Source organism: Acomys minous (genome assembly GCF_964271855.1).
Source record: "Acomys minous genome assembly, chromosome: 5".
NCBI lineage: Eukaryota > Metazoa > Chordata > Mammalia > Rodentia > Muridae > Acomys > Acomys minous.
Genome location: NC_140494.1, coordinates 15547875 through 15563840, shown reverse-complemented (window position 1 = coordinate 15563840; position 15966 = coordinate 15547875). Strand labels below are relative to the sequence as shown.

Genomic DNA, 15966 nt, shown 5'->3' with positions numbered 1-15966 from the left:
CCCTGTTAGCTATGATCATTGGTCAAAATCCATGTGGAAAGATAACCCAAGACTAGGCCCCCTAGACAATCAAAAGCCTCATATTTTCCTTTTCCTTCCATTGGAGCCATGATATGACACAGCAGGAATGTTCTTAACACCTGTGATGCAGCTCACTTTGGCGGCTCGGTGTGCTGCAGAAAGATGCAGGACATCAGCAAATTGTGTTGCTATCCAACTGTGAGGTGGGATTTTTATAAACGATAGCTACAGTGGACCTCCCTGGGTTTGAACTCTTAGCTTTCAATTCTCATTCATTTAGTGGATGATAGGGTACATAAAATTCTACATTTTTATTCTTCTAGTGATTTTTTGGATAACATATCTGGTCTATGTTTTAATATTCCAAAGCTATCATGAGTTGGAACACTTAATACAAATGTACTGTCTCAAAGTCTAAACAATTTGGAGTCCAAGACCAGGTGACATGTGCCACCATGCCCCATCACTCCAAGGAAGCACCTGCTTCCATGCCACTCTCCCAGCCTCTGTTCATCTGGGTACTCTTGGTCTTGTAGATCTATTGTACCAACATAACCTCTTGACCTGGTACACTCACTGCAGTCTCTCAAAGCATCTTCCTTCTTTGTGTCATGACAATGTTCCTCATCTATAAGGATACCGGTAATATTGAATCGTTGTCTCTCCTACTGCTGTCACCTAGATGCTTAGTTCTATAATGTGCTCTCTCCAAATGAGATCACATTCTGAGATTCTGAATACTTAAGACTTCTACATACTCCTTTATTTTATGTTTTTTTCACAACCTCCTCCCTCCATAGTGTCTACTGCACAAGACATCTTAACAAAGTATGTGCAAATTAAGGAAAAGCTGAGGACTCTAAAGACAATTATTTCATATTACTCTTTCAGTTTCTATTAATCTAAGCAATATTCTATGCTGGGCACAATGGATTCATAAATATTTCTATGCATTTGCTGTCCATGTACACAATAAGCAAAACTGCATTTTGAGATAGTATTACTTCTGTTCTACTTTACACAACAGTTTCTTCCCATAATCACTGACATTGTTATTATCCATTTTAATTCTCTTTGAAATAATTTTTTCCTTCATAGACAATATGGATGGTTGTAAATAGCTTCGTCATTGGAGTCTTGATATTTAATATTTCCTGTGTTAAAGCACTACTGAGAGGTAGTAAAGCAATTAGGAGATGAAGCCTTGGTGGGATGGTCTTTAGGTCAGGGAGCATACCCTGGAAGGAGACTGTGGAACCTTGCTCACTTCTCTCCTCTCTTCTGCTACCTGGCTTGTGTTGGAAGTAGTTCTGCCCCACCACACACCCCTCACTTTTGTCATCGAACATCCTCACCAGAGACTTGCAGCAGTGGGACCACTTAACCATGGACTTGGGCTTCCAAAACAATAGGCTAAATGCAACTTCTTCTCCACATTTATTCATCTCAAACATTGTGGTACCCTGTGGAAAGCTGCCACGTGCACTGGGGTCATTCAGTAGACTTCCTCCCTGGAAGGCTCTGGCCCCTGAATTAGCAAGAAGTCACTGCTGAGCTGGCGGCTTGGTCCCTTCATCTTCTCACTGTTCAAGGGTCCTAATAAAGTTCTGTTTAAACACAGAATGATGCAGGGCTGAGAAAATAGCTACGGAAATGGATGGTGGAAACAAGATCATAAATCAGAAATAACTAGAATTCTCCGGGCACCGAGCCACACACCTCTGGTGGGAAAGGGAGCTAGCTACACAAGAAAAAATGACAACAGAAATGACAGTCCTAGAAGTGCCACAGTGAGGGGATGATACCTGTCAGAGGACATCATGCTGCTCTTATGAACTGGGGGATATGTAGAGTTAGCTCTCACAATCCCTGGCTCTGCCTCCATCTGTCTGCTCCTCTCCACCCCACACCATCCACTCCACTGGGAAGCATGCCATCTCAGCTCTAGCTGCACAGCAAGTATCATCTTCCGGACAACATGTGCCCAGCACACACTCATGTGCAGGAGTTTGTCTGGGAAGAGGAGCCTCAGCATCAGCTAGTATGGATGATGCCTCCCTGAGAGGGAAGCAGCAAGAAGATGAGATGCTGTCAAACATTGTGTGAAGAAGGGTTGAGAGACACAGTTTTTAACCCAGAGAAGACAGTCGTTGGGGGAAAAATAGTGACTACCAGCATCTAAAGGAGAAGGAAGGCAGAGTATCAAGGAAATGAGATCAGAATCACAAAAGCAAAACAGCAAAAGTGGGAAAGCACCACACACCCTCCCTGTACCAGACTCTCCACTAAGTGCTTTTCATGCTTTTCAGTTCCTCAGCACAACCATCAAAGGCACATACTGTCTGAGAAAAAAATTATCCTGACCCTTCTTAAAGAGACAAAGCAGCATATGCAAGACCATTGCACTGTTGTAGGAAGCACTGTTGGGGGGGGGGGGTTGGCTATACGGGACAGAGATGCAAGGATCAACTTCAAATACAACAAAGGAAGAGGGGAGTTTGTCACCAAAGAGTGGGGCAGGCAGCAGTGATGGAGGGGGTTATTCAGAGTAAATATAGGGATAAAGGGATGGTGAGACATGAGGAGTTCAGCCATATATGGAGAAAAGGGAATCTTCATTTAATGGAATTCTTGCTAAACTGGACCCCTCACAGACAGAGATTGATGTACAAATTCAGCTTTTGTGAATTAGAGGGAGAACAGATTCTGGCCCAAGTCTGTCATGCAAAGCGCTTTTGTCCATACTACATTTATCCTTACTTGCAGTAGTTTGCCAGTTTATACCATAATACATGACAGAACAGGCATTCAAATCCACATTTGCCCAAATCCAGAGTCTGGAGTGGTGCAATGCTATCTGCAACGAATGCCGAGCACTCCTACCGCGTTCTGTGTTGAAAGCAAAGAAGCATCAAAACGATGGGACTAGAATGCTCTCATGAATCTTTTAAGTTCTTCCGCTGTGCTGGCTAGCTTTCATGTCAACTTGAGGCAAGTTGGAGTCGTTTTTGGAAAAAGAGAACCCAAGTGGAGGAAATGTCCCCACTAGATTGGCCTTTGAACAAGTCCATGGTATATTCTCTTGATTGATGGTTGATATGAGAAGCCCAGGTCACTGTGGTTGATGGCATCCCTAGGCCGTTGGTCCTTGGTTCTATAAGAAAGGAGGATGAACAAGCCATGAGAAGCAATAAAGGAACCCCTCCACGGCCTCTGCATCAGCTCGCATCTCCCAGACTCCTGCCCTGATTTCCATCATTGGTGGAGTGTGACCTGGGAATAGTAAACCGAAATAAGCCCCTGCCTCTCCAAGTTGTTTATGGTCATAGTGCTTTACCATAGCAACAGAACCTCTAACCCACCAAGACAGCAGCATAATGGTTGAAGTGTGTCACTGGGTATAAAACGGGAAACCGAATCCTTCTACTTAGTTTCATGCACATCATTAAATTTTCTAAACATCTTTTGGTACCGAAAAGGGCAGTCTCCCTCAAAGCAACTGAGACTTCTGTAAGGAACTTCACAAAATTATGTTTTCTACAGGGAAGAAAGCATTAGAAAAGAGCAACATCTCTAAAGAGCTTCATTTCTCAGACATTCCCCCATGGACAATGGGAAAGCCGTATTAGTGTGGCATTTGGAACTTCTCTTCTGGGGAATGCAGAGGTAGCTGTTAATGACACCAGTTACTTGCTCTCGAGAATGGTGCCTTGTACTGCTTTTCCCATCAGACGGCCACTGTCTTCCTCTGACTCTTGTTTCTGTGTGTGACACACTCTGGCAGTGCAACATGAGCAATGGGGAGGCACCATGTGGAAAATGCACAAGTAATAAAGTTAGATCTCCTTTACCTCTGCCATCCCAAGATGGACATGCCTGGGTAAGATGAGAGACATACCAGGAAGATGAGAGACCGAAGGAGAAGAACTACCTCTTGCCAAACATCTGCCAACCCATAGACTCCACAAAATGTATATGCATACCTGCATATACATATACGTGTGTGTGTGTGTGTGTGTGTGTGTGTGTACATATACATATCATCCTGATCAGGAATACAATTTCAGATTCCACTCTTGACCATTATGATATGTCTTCTCCACAGGGTAAATGTCCAGCACAAATAAAGGGAAGTTTAGCATGTTTAAAATCTTAGCTCCTCTATATGTTATGTACAGTAGTGGTTCTCAAGCCCTGGGTCATGACCCTTTGGGACTCTCATATCAGATATCCTGAATATCATATATTTATATCACAATTCAGGACAGTAGCAAAATTACAGTTAAGAAGTAGCAACAAAATAATTTTGTGGTTGGGGGTCACCACAATATGAGGAACTGTATTAAAGGGTCACAGAACCCCTGATCTAGAGGGCCTGGCATCCCATTAAGGAGGTGGCAGAAGGGGTTTGTGGTAACCTAGAAACATGAAATACAGTTCTTTCTGCTTATCCTCATGCACTCATTCCTATACAGAGTCTTAAGATAATCGCAAAACTTTCCTTATGCTACATGAGGGCTCCGTTAGAGAAAATGAAAAAATTACTCCCTCATGCTATATATGCCATGATGTAAATGCAATAAAACTTCCACATGTTTATGTATATATCATATTTATGCATATGTGTGTACTTAAATATGTGTACTGGACATTTTCTTATGTGAGTTATTATACAGGGATGCATGGGTTCTCACATTCAATAATAATGTGCTGTTTAGCTTCAGTTTCAAAAGCCAGCCAATTATTGCCACCAGAAGGAAGCCCATATCCGTTAATTGCCTTTATCCTGTCATCTACCTAGGATGTCTGTTTGTCTGTCTCTCTTTTAAGATATGATCAGCCTCATATCTTAATGAGTCATTACAAGAGAATTGTCCTTCTAAAGTTCATTTTGATTAAAATGATCTTGACTTTTAAAAGTCTAGACCTTTGACCTGTCTCCGCTAAGACGTCTATTTTCTCATCCCATTGGGCCTCAACACAGACCCAAAGAGGCTGCAGACAGACAAGTATTTACCACTGCAGCTGAAAATCTGTGTCTCTCACTTTTAAGTTCACATGAGAAAAACGGTCTCCTTTAGTAGTTTTGTTCCAGACAAAAATTATGAGGAGGGAGAAAGAGTGAAGGTTTACATCTGGAGAGAGTTAAGTTTTGTGGCTGGTAAAGAGGAATGTGGCTGCTTCTCCCATGCAGCCATCTTGCTTTGGCTTGAAAATGCCTGTGTTTCTTAATGTTTTATGTTTTATTAGGAAAGGAAAAAATACAGTGTGTTTTTATAGAGAAAATCTAGTTGTTTATTTATGTTGTTAACCTGCTCTTGCCCTGGATATATTGACCAGGAAGAAGCCATTAAGTAAAATTGGGAGGGCTTGGGGAAACTTTAAATCTTTCTTAGCAATTAATTATTGAGTACAATTAGAGCTTTTGACAAGATTTCTACACATAGTGTCCTACACGCATATGCATATGTGCATTGTGTGTACATGTGTGAGTGCACACATGTATTCCTGTGAGTGAGCTCAGACACACACACACACACACACATACCTGTGTGGCATGTTTGTGAAGGCCAGAGCACAACTTAGGTATGGTTTCTCATCTTCCATATTATTTGACAAAGGATTTTTTTGTTGACCACTGTATACACCAGGCTAGCTGGCCCAAGCTTCCGGAGATTCTCCTAGCTCTACCTCACATCAAACTGTTGGAGCACTGGGGTTACTAGTGTGTTCACCACCACCACACTCAATCTTCACGTGAGTTCTGGGGATTCAGACTCAAGGCTCACGCTTGTGCAACAAGCTCTTTCCCCAGAGAGGCATCTCCCAAGCTCCCTAGAGCCCTTCTTTTAGCTGGCTTGGAAACCTAAAGGCTTCATATATCTGTCCTCATTTTGCTGCCTGCACTGAAGTCACTGTGTTCTGGAGACTTAATGGGCTTAAGAATCCTGGCAAGGATGTCCCTCCATACCTGCTAGAGTCATCAGGGAGTCAAAGGCCACCCTGGCACTGACCTTTCTTGTCTGCCTTAGAGAAAGGTGATTCTGGCATATAAGGTCATTTTAACATGGAAAAGTCTCCACAGAAAACAATGGTTCATCTATGTTGAAATGCCTCAGTGGGAGTGGATGCACTTAGTCCTGCTACAACCTGATATGCTAGGATGGGTTGGTACCTATGGGGGGGGGTTGGTCTCCCCATATCTGAGCAGAAGGGGGAGGGGCATAAGGGTGGGCCTGAGAGGAGAAGGGGGAGGGGGCTGCAATCAGGATGTAAAGCGATTAAATAAATTTAGTGGAGAAGAATGTGAACTGCTTTACATATTGCTATCCCGAGTTTCTTAAAGAAGAAAAATTATCAAAATGTTAAAAAAAAAAAAAAAAACTTCTTTAAGTTTGATGAGAGTATTTTTCAAAAGCCATTTTATTTACAAATATGTTAGGTTCTGAGAAGCAGTTCACAAGTGGGTTCCTGAGTAAACTCTGAGGCAGCACAGCCTGAGGCATTTCCTCTAAATGTGGTGTGAGCAGGCCCTTTGAATTCTGAGTGCTGGGCAGAAAGTCCTCCCACGTGCTGAGAGCTGCACTTCTCCCATAAAGGCCTTGGGGAGCTGCTTCCAGGATCCTTAGTACTGAAGTCTACAGATGGATGCTCAAGTTCCAAATACAAAGGAGCACAACATTTGCATATGACATGTCCCAAGCTTCCCTATGCTTTACAGTATCTCTAGATGCCTTACAAAACCCAAAAATAATGAAATGACAACGTAAATAGTTATTATATCATATTACATAGAGAATGATGGAAAGGTTGTTAAAACATTATTTTCAAATGTTTTTGATCCATGGTACTGACACACAACCCACAGATATAGTTAAATATACTCTCCGTCCATAGTGATCTATATTTATTTGTGACACATAAAAAGGCAAAGACACATCACTCCTCTAAAAATTTATAAAAATTCCTCAGCTACTGAAAGGAGGTAAAGTGCCAGATGGAGCTTCCCCAGGTTTACTAACAAAGACAGGCAGAGAGGATGAAACAAGCAGATTAATTGCAGATAATTCAACCCAGGACCTAAAGAGGAAAGTCAGCAACAAAGAAGAAAAAGTCAGCAGAATGGATGAGAAAATCAGAAATATGAGCAGAACAGTCAGCAGCATGGGGGGAGAACCTTAAGCACAGTCATTCAGATTGTTTTCTAAGAAAACAGAAATGTTGGAAACGGTTCGGGTAGAAAGCACAGTGGAAAGCATCACCAATACGCTGTCAAGCAGAAAAAAAGCATGGCAGGCTAGAGGACAAAGCCAACAAAGTGCTGCAAGCAAACAACTTCAGGGACAGCAAACAAACATGACCACAGCACACAGGAATCCCTAGTCCCAATCAAGATGCAAAACCTAAGATTCCACAGGCAAGAAGAGGAACTGAGATGAACACAAAAGAGTAGAAAATCTGTTCAATGAAATTACAGCAATGGCGCACATCTTTAATCCCAGCACTCGGGAGGCAGAGGCAGGCGGATTGCTGTGAGTTTGAGGCCAGCCTGGTCTACAGAATGAGTTCCAGGACAGCCAAGGCTACACAGAGAAACCCTCTCTCAAAAAACAAACAGGGGGGGGGGGGAGGGAGAAATTACAGCAAAAAAAAAAAATCCAAATCTAGAGAAATGGGCATCCAAACATAAGAGATGTTTTAAGTTCTAAACCCATGTGATGAGAGAGGACCATCTCCATGACATACCTGAGAGGTCAAAAAACAATCAAAACAAACAAACAAACAAAACAAAACAAACAATATTTGAAGCTATAAGGGGGAAATGTCAACTCAGAAAGTTAGAAATGCCAAATCTCTCATCCATACCTTAAAATCCAAAAGAAGAAGGAGGAGGAGGAGGAGGAAGAGGAGAAGAAGAAGAAGAAGAAGAAGAAGAAGAAGGAGGAGGAGGAGGAGGAGGAGGAGGAGGAGGAGGAGGAGGAGGAGGAGGAGAAGAAGAAGAAGAAGAAGAAGAAGAAGAAGAAGAAGAAGAAGAAGAAGAAGAAGAAGAAGAAGAAGAAGAAGAAGAAGAAGAAGAAGAACAGCTTGGGTAGCACAGTAGAGCTGGCCCTAGTGGTGTGGTGGGTGCCAGTGAGGGGGTGAGAGCAGCAGAGCTGGAACTGCCCCTTGCCAGCTGTGGTATTAAGTGAGCTAGCAGGGCCAGAGCTGGAGAGTTTGCCCTGGTGGTATGGGTATGGGAGAAGCTGGCAGGCTGACCAACTCAGCTGCCACCCAGGCCCAGATCCAGGGCTTTGCGTTGGCCCATCCCAACATCTATCCCATCGATGAACTGCTGGAACACATGAAGGGGCTGGCCCTGCAGATCCGAAGTTGCGGGACCCATGGCACAGGACAACAGCAGGCTATCCGAGAGGAGTCCCAGGGAGGATTCAGCGCTGATGGTGTAGCAAAAGCCAGAGGCCTCGAACCAGACCGATGCCTTCTTGCAATGAACATTTGCAAGTAAAGCTGTATGGACAGAAGGGTGTGCTGTGCGACACACTACAGCTTCCACAAGATGTTTTGTCTATTTATTTAATTTTATTTGGGGGGGGACACAAAAGAATGGGAGATAAGTGGGACCGGGGTGCATGATGTGAAAGTCACAAAAAATAGATTAAAAAATTTAAACAAAAGAATAAAAACGACATTGTTTCGTCCCTAAAAATAAATAACTATCAATAAGATCACTATATTCAGCAAAGCTAGCCTTTAAGACAACAAAGAGCAGAGTGACAGTTCCAGACAGGAACGGATGCAGGTAATCCATAAACAGCAAGCAGACATCACAGAAGATGCTAAAAGATTCCTAGAAGACGAAGAAAGTCTCAGTAATGAGAGCACAGCCAAGAATACATCTCATGAGGACAACAGGTGACCTAGAAAGAGCTAGGGAGGAATCTATCGTGGCCAACAGTCAAACACCAAACACTAATAAGGGAGGTGTGGTAACCAATCCAACCAGAAAAGCATGACAATAAAATTACAGGAGTTAGTAAATATCTTCCAATAGTAACTTTAAATGTAAATGGACTCAACTAAAAAAAAAAAAAACCAGACTGTGTGTATTTAATACATTTTGTCTCCAAGAAACATAGTTCACTGCTAAAGACACTCACAGTTTGAGGAGCCAAAGGGTGAAAGACTGTCTGTTAAGCAAACGGAAGCCCCAAACAAGTTGACATAGCTCTTCTGGAATCTGATAACATCAATTTCAAACTACACTTAGTCAGAAGAGATAAATAAGGTCACTACATAGCAATACATGTTATAAACGTTATAAATATATCTGGACCAAATAATTGGGGCTCCCCATCTCATAAAACAGTAACGGACATGAAAGCTTAGCTAGGTCTTAATACAACAATAATGAATGATTTCAACAGGCCATTCAAATGAAAAATTAACAAAGAAAACTTAGAGCAAAACTTACAGCATAGATCGAATGGACATAACAAATATATCAGGATATTCTATTCAAGCGATACCAAATATATATTCTTCTTAGCAGATTATGGGACCTTTTGTAAGATAGATAACATTCTAAGTCACAAATCAGTCTTACCAAATAGTAAAGGATCAAAATAAGTTCTTATACCTTATCAGATCACAGTATAATAAAAAGAAATCAATAACATAAAAACTGCATTAACTGCATTAACATAGATACTGGGCAATGCAGGCTTGAATGACAAGTGAGTCACTGAAGAAATGAAGGAGGGAAGTTATTAATTCCTAGAGTCAGATGAAATTAAAGCACTGCTTGCCAGAACCTTAAAGTATAGCTACAGTACCAGTTAATGGTGGCATGCACCATTAGTCCCAGCACTCAGCAGGCTGAGTCAGACAGATCTCTGTGAGTTGGAGGTCAGCTTGGTGTACAGAGCAAGCTCCAGGACAGCTAGGATTACACAGAGAAACCCTGCCTCAAAAGTAAAAAGGAAGGAAGGAAGGAAGGAAGGAAGGAAGGAAGGAAGGAAGGAAGATTGATTTTAAGAACAACAAAATAACAACAACAAAAAGAGTACAGCTACAGCCCTTCTAATTTCTAAAAGGAAAGTTTTTGGCTATGAATGATTATATTTTTTTTAAATCCTAAAACTAAAAGATCTCAAGTAGCCTATTAACGCACTTCATGATCTTAGGATAACAAAAACCATCTACACCCTAAACTAATAGGCAAAAAGAACCAATAAAAATCAAGGAATAACTTAATGAAATAGAAACTGAAAGAACAATACATAGGAGAAATTAAAAAGTTGATTCTTTAAAACAATAAACAAAATTGACAAATCCATAGCTGAACTAAACAAAAGGAAAAAAACACAAATTCATAAAATTAGACATGAAAAATGAGGTTAGTACATATTCCAATGAAATATAGAATATCATCAGGGAATACTTTGAGGATATACACCAACAAAGCTGGAAAATCTAGAAGAAATGGATAAATTCTTAGACATACATAGCCTGCCAAAATTAAACCAAGAATACAAACAACTTAAACAGTTCCATAACAATCCACAAAATTGAAGAAGTAATAAAGTCTCCCAAAAAAGAAAAGCCTGGGATTTAAAGGATTCACTGCCAAATACTACTAATCCTTTAAAGTATAGTTAGCTCTTCTTAAGTGTCCCACACACTGCTCTAAGAAAAACAAATTCTAGGGAGAAGAATACCAAGCTCATCCTATGAAGCCAGAATCACCTTGATACCAGAGCTACAGACAAACATAACCCCTTTCCAAAAAGTAAAATAAGCCAATTTCTTTGGTAAGCATAGACACAAAATCGTTAATAAAAGTCCAACTGGATTAAAAAACACACTGAGATGACCACACAGCAAGAACAAGTTGATTTTATTCCACAAATACAAGTTTCTCCTGTATGCGAAGCAATACCTATAAGATACCACATAAACAGGCTTAAAGACAGAGATCACATCATTGTATGAACAGATGCAGAAAGGAGCTTTGAGTAAGTTCAATATTCCTTCATTATAAAAGCCCTGAATAAATTAAGAATGGAGTGAACATATTTCAGCATAATAAAGGCTATATGTAACAAATAGATGACTAATGTTATATTAAATGGGGAAAAACTGGAAACATTTCCTCTAAAATTTCAGCAAGACAAAGCTACCCACTCACTCTACTCTTATCCAACATAATTCTTAAAAATTTAGCTATAGCAACAAGACAAGAAAAATAAATACAAATGGGAAAAGAAGAAATAAAATAATCCCTGTTTGTTAGAGACATAATGATATGCTATATATTTACAAGACCCTAAAGACTCCCCCAGAAAATTTTTATAATGAATATTTTCAACAAAATATTAGTATACAAAATAAAAATTTAAAAAATCAGTTGCTCTCCTACATACCAATAGCAAACTCACCAACAACAACAACAAAAAAAAAAAAGTAAAATAAATCATTCACAATACCTTCAAAAATCATAAAATATCTAGAAAAAAGCCCAAATTATGGAAGTGAAATATCTCAAAAGAAAACTCTAAGACATCAAAGAAAACACTGGAAGATAGAAAACCAAAGTAGGCTTATGGATTGGCAGGATTGATATTGTAAAAATGGCCATATTTCTAAATGCAACCTACAAAGTCAACATAATTTCTATCAGAATTCCAATGACAGTTTCACAGAACTAAATAAAACAATTCTGAAATTCACATAAAAGCACACACACATACACAAATACACACACACATGCCATATATATATATATATATATATATATATATATATATATATATATATATATATCCAAAACAATCTTTAGCAGAAAGAGCAATGCTTAAGGTACCACAACATATAGACATGTAAAGTCACAGAATAGAACAGAAGACTAAGAAGTAAATCCACACATACAGTGGAGAACAGACATCTTTAACAAACCGAATTTCCACATGTAGAAAAATAAAACTAGATCCATATTTCTTACCCTGAATTAAAATTAATTCAAAATTGATCAAAGACTAAGACTCTAAGACCTGAAACAGCTAGAGCAAGATGGGTATATCACTTCAAGATATACACATAGGCAAAGACTTTCTGAAAAGGACTCCAGTAAGATGGGAAATATTCCCAAGAATTGGCAAATGGGATTAGCTGAATTATAAATTCCTACATAGTAAAGGAAATAATAAGCAGAGTGAAGGAACCACCTCAACACACCCCCACTGCTGCCACCGCTTTAGAAAAATTCCTTCCCAACTACACATCAGGCAAGGAAGTAACATGTAGATTCTATAAAGAATTGCAAAAATTAAACAACAACAAAGCATCATCAAATAAGTGAGTGAGCCAATTAACTGAATAAGTAAACCACCCAAAAGAGAAGTACAAATAACCAGCAAATATTTGAAAAATGTGTTCATGTATCCTGGCAAATTAAACCTACTTTTGCATTTCATCTCAATCTAGTTAAAATGCCTATCACCAAGAAAACAAACATCAACAAATACTGATGAGGAAGTAAAGAAAGAGGAACTCTTGCCCAGTGCTGGTGGGGATGGAAATGTGTGCAGTCACTGTGGATATCAGAATAGAGGTTTCCCAAAAAACAAACAAAAAGCAGAACTACTTTTTGATCCAGCTATACCACTCAGGCATATGTCTGAAAGTCCACATGGCACAGATTCGCGTTTATACCCATTTGAAGCTGTACTGTTCACAACAGCCAGGAAATGGAACCAACCTAGATGTCTACCAACAGATGATTGACTAAAGAAAATATGGCATATATACACATGGGGTTTCCTTCAGCTGTAAAAGAAAAATGAAATGATGACATGTGCATAAAAATAGATACAACCGTAAATCATTACGTTGAGTGAAATAACCCAGACTCAGAAAGACAAATATTACCTGTTTTCTTTCGTACGTGGAATGTATAAATGAGGGTAGGCGGTGTCATGAGACTAATAAGGCCATCATAAGTTAGAAGCAGAAAGAGAGATTAATAGAATTGATTTGATATGAAAGCAGAAGGCGAAAGTATTTGGGCAAAGGAAGGAGTCAGCCAGAGGGAGGTGGGGATCTTGGAGGAGAGTGTGGGGGAGGGGCACGTAGAACAAAGAAGAATGCGACACACGAATGAAGATGTCATGGCGAAACATATTTCTCTGTAGGCTAAATTAAAATTTAATGAAAGCAAGAGTGCGGATCACCCCAAGAAGGACGCAGTATCTAACAAGATATGTGCTGGAGTCTGATAACGTTGTTTGAATTCTTTAAAAGCAGAAGAAGCCACAGCACCTTTATGGAAAGTCAGCTGGAAGCAATACCCCTCTTCATTTATGGCACAAATGTCACAGCAAATTCCTTAACAGCTGACTTCCTAAATTTCACTCCTTCATCCTCCAAACAGACTTTGACCCAACGGACACCACCGTAGCTTGTCACAAACATCCCCTGAGCAGTGTGGACTGGATACTTCACCTTTAAATGTTTTCCACTAAGCACTTGACTCCTCTGAAATTAACATTCCACTAATAGGCACCTGCCTTATGCTAGATTCTTCACCAAAAAAATTCACAATATTCTATAATCAATCACTTGTATGTGTTTGCTCATCGTGTAGAATGTCACAGGCATGAACTTTTCATACGCAGCTAGGTTGTCTCTTTCTTTCAGAATCATGTCATCCCCTAGATAATTCATCTAGTGCACCTTAGGATGTCTAGCTTTGTCTCACCATTTTGAGGGGTTTGGAGAAGGGATGTTTGTTTGTCGGTGTATGTTTGTTCCCCTCCATCCTTCCACTGTATATGTGAGCCTCTCCTCGTTAGTGTTTTTAGGGGCTCGTCACTTCTGTACAGATTGAGCATCTCCATGTGAATAATGTCTCAAACCAGCCACAAATGAAGCAATACATGAGTAAACCCAACCAAACTCATGATCAAAGAGGCTTTCTGGGTCCAGATGTGGTGGAACAAGTCTGAAGCCCCAGGACACAAGATGAGTCAGGATAGCTGCAGATTTGAGGCCGCCTTGGGATATAACCTGTTAATAATACAATAAAATTACACTTTAAAATAAAAGGCAGGGGGAAAAAAGGCAGAGACTCTAGCTTAATGGTAGAGTGTTTACCTAACAAGCATAAGGTCTTGGGTTCAATCCCTAATATTATGCCTTGATTTAGAAGTAAGTTGATATATATTTAAACTCTCCATGCATTGATATCTAGAATTCTGGCCTCTTTGAACTACTAGATCATCAACAGACTCAAGCTCTCCTGTAGAAATTGGCTCTTGTCTGAGTGGCAGGGCCTCTTTAGACCCGTTTGGGCTTTCTGGTCAACCACAGTTAACATCGATCCCTCTTCACTAACCAAGGAAAACAACTGGAATTAGTAGGTCATGACTTTGGAAAGAAAGCATCGAGTATAAGACACTCATACAACAGGCTCTTACACACAGAAAGAAAGCCTGTTCTGGTTTCTTTATTTTTTTTTAATTTTTTAAATAATTTATTCAGATTATATCCTGATTGTTATCCCCTCACTTGTATCTTCCAATTCTCATCCTCCCTCCCTTTTTCACCTTATTCCCTTTCCCTAGACCTATGACAGAAGGGGACCTCCTCCCCCACCATATGATAACAGCCTATCAAGTCTCATCGGGATAGCCTGCTTCCCCTTCCTTTGAGTGCCACCAGACCTCCCTACCAAGGAGAAGTGGCCAAATTGTGGGCACTAGAGTTCATGTCAGAGGTAGCTCACACTCTCCCAATAACCATGGAGAATGAGCTGTCCATTGGCTAGATCTGAATTGGGGGTCTAGGTTTACTGCATGCATTGTCCTTGGTTGGTATAGCAGTTTGTGCAAGCCCCACTGGCACCAGACCAACCAGCCTTCATGGTCTTCTTTTTAAATTTATGAGAGCTGATTTCTTTTCTATTATTCTTGGATTTCATACATGTATGTCATATATATGTACCCCAAAAATGTCCCTTTCCACTTCCATGTCTTTGTTTTGTTGTGTGACTTACTGAGTTTAAAAGGGTTATCCATAAAAGAGGAGAGATGGGGGGGGACAGCTGGGGGCGGAGAGAGAGAGTACTCTTTGTTCTTTTATTTTGAACAACCCAGTAACAACATATTCCTCTCTGACATATTAAAAAAAAATCTGAGGGACTTTTAAGAAAGAAATTGGTAAAATATGGTGAAAACCAAATGAAGTTATTTAATGATGACAAACCATTTTTTTTAAATTATTACAATTGAGAAAACAACCTTATGGTAACAATTAACACTTTGGTTGGGCACAATGGCATATACTTACAGGCCCAGCTAAAACAGATAAATACCTTAGGCCCAGCCATTCCAGTCTTGCCTGTACATATAACAAAAGTCTATGAAAGGGGAGCGCTTAAGGACTGAAAGCTTTATTTTTTCTGTTACAGCAGATTTAATCAATGATCCTTTAGTCCCATGAACTTGGGAAGACTATCACGGTGGCAGGAGTTTGTAGCAGAAGCGGTTTGCTTCTTGGTGGGCAGGGAACAAAGAAAAAAAAGAACACAAAAAGAGTCCAGGTCAAGATGTAGTCACAAGTTAACTAGTTATTCCAAGTAGAATTGCCCTTCCAGCTTTTACCATGTCATCATGGTATGAATCCATCAAGAGAGTCATCTATTGGGTAGGTCAGAACCCTTGTATTGTAATGGTCTCTGGACCATCCTTCATAGAGGAACCAAGAGATGCTTAACTAATCTCCCAGGAATGCCATAATCCTCTCCAACTGACAAACAAAATCAATCATCACAGTCAGCAGGAGACAGGTAAAACCCAATGCACAGGACTGAGGCACTCTGTGCATCACAGCACTTGCCAGGGAAACATGAAGACCTGAGTTTGGGTCCCCAGCACCCATCTAAAAGGC

The 15966-nt window shown here is 40.2% G+C and overlaps 1 long non-coding RNA gene across 2 annotated transcripts in view; it reads right to left on the bottom strand.

Moving 5' to 3' along the window:
- Window positions 1-365: 365 nt before the first annotated feature.
- LOC311597132 overlaps window positions 366-15966 on the bottom strand; it is a 31800-nt gene continuing 16199 nt past the window's right edge. For both annotated transcript variants that reach the window (XR_014779106.1, XR_014779107.1), the window contains exon 3: window positions 366-3175. This is a non-coding gene — a long non-coding RNA (uncharacterized lncRNA). The remainder of the gene's footprint in view (window positions 3176-15966) is intronic.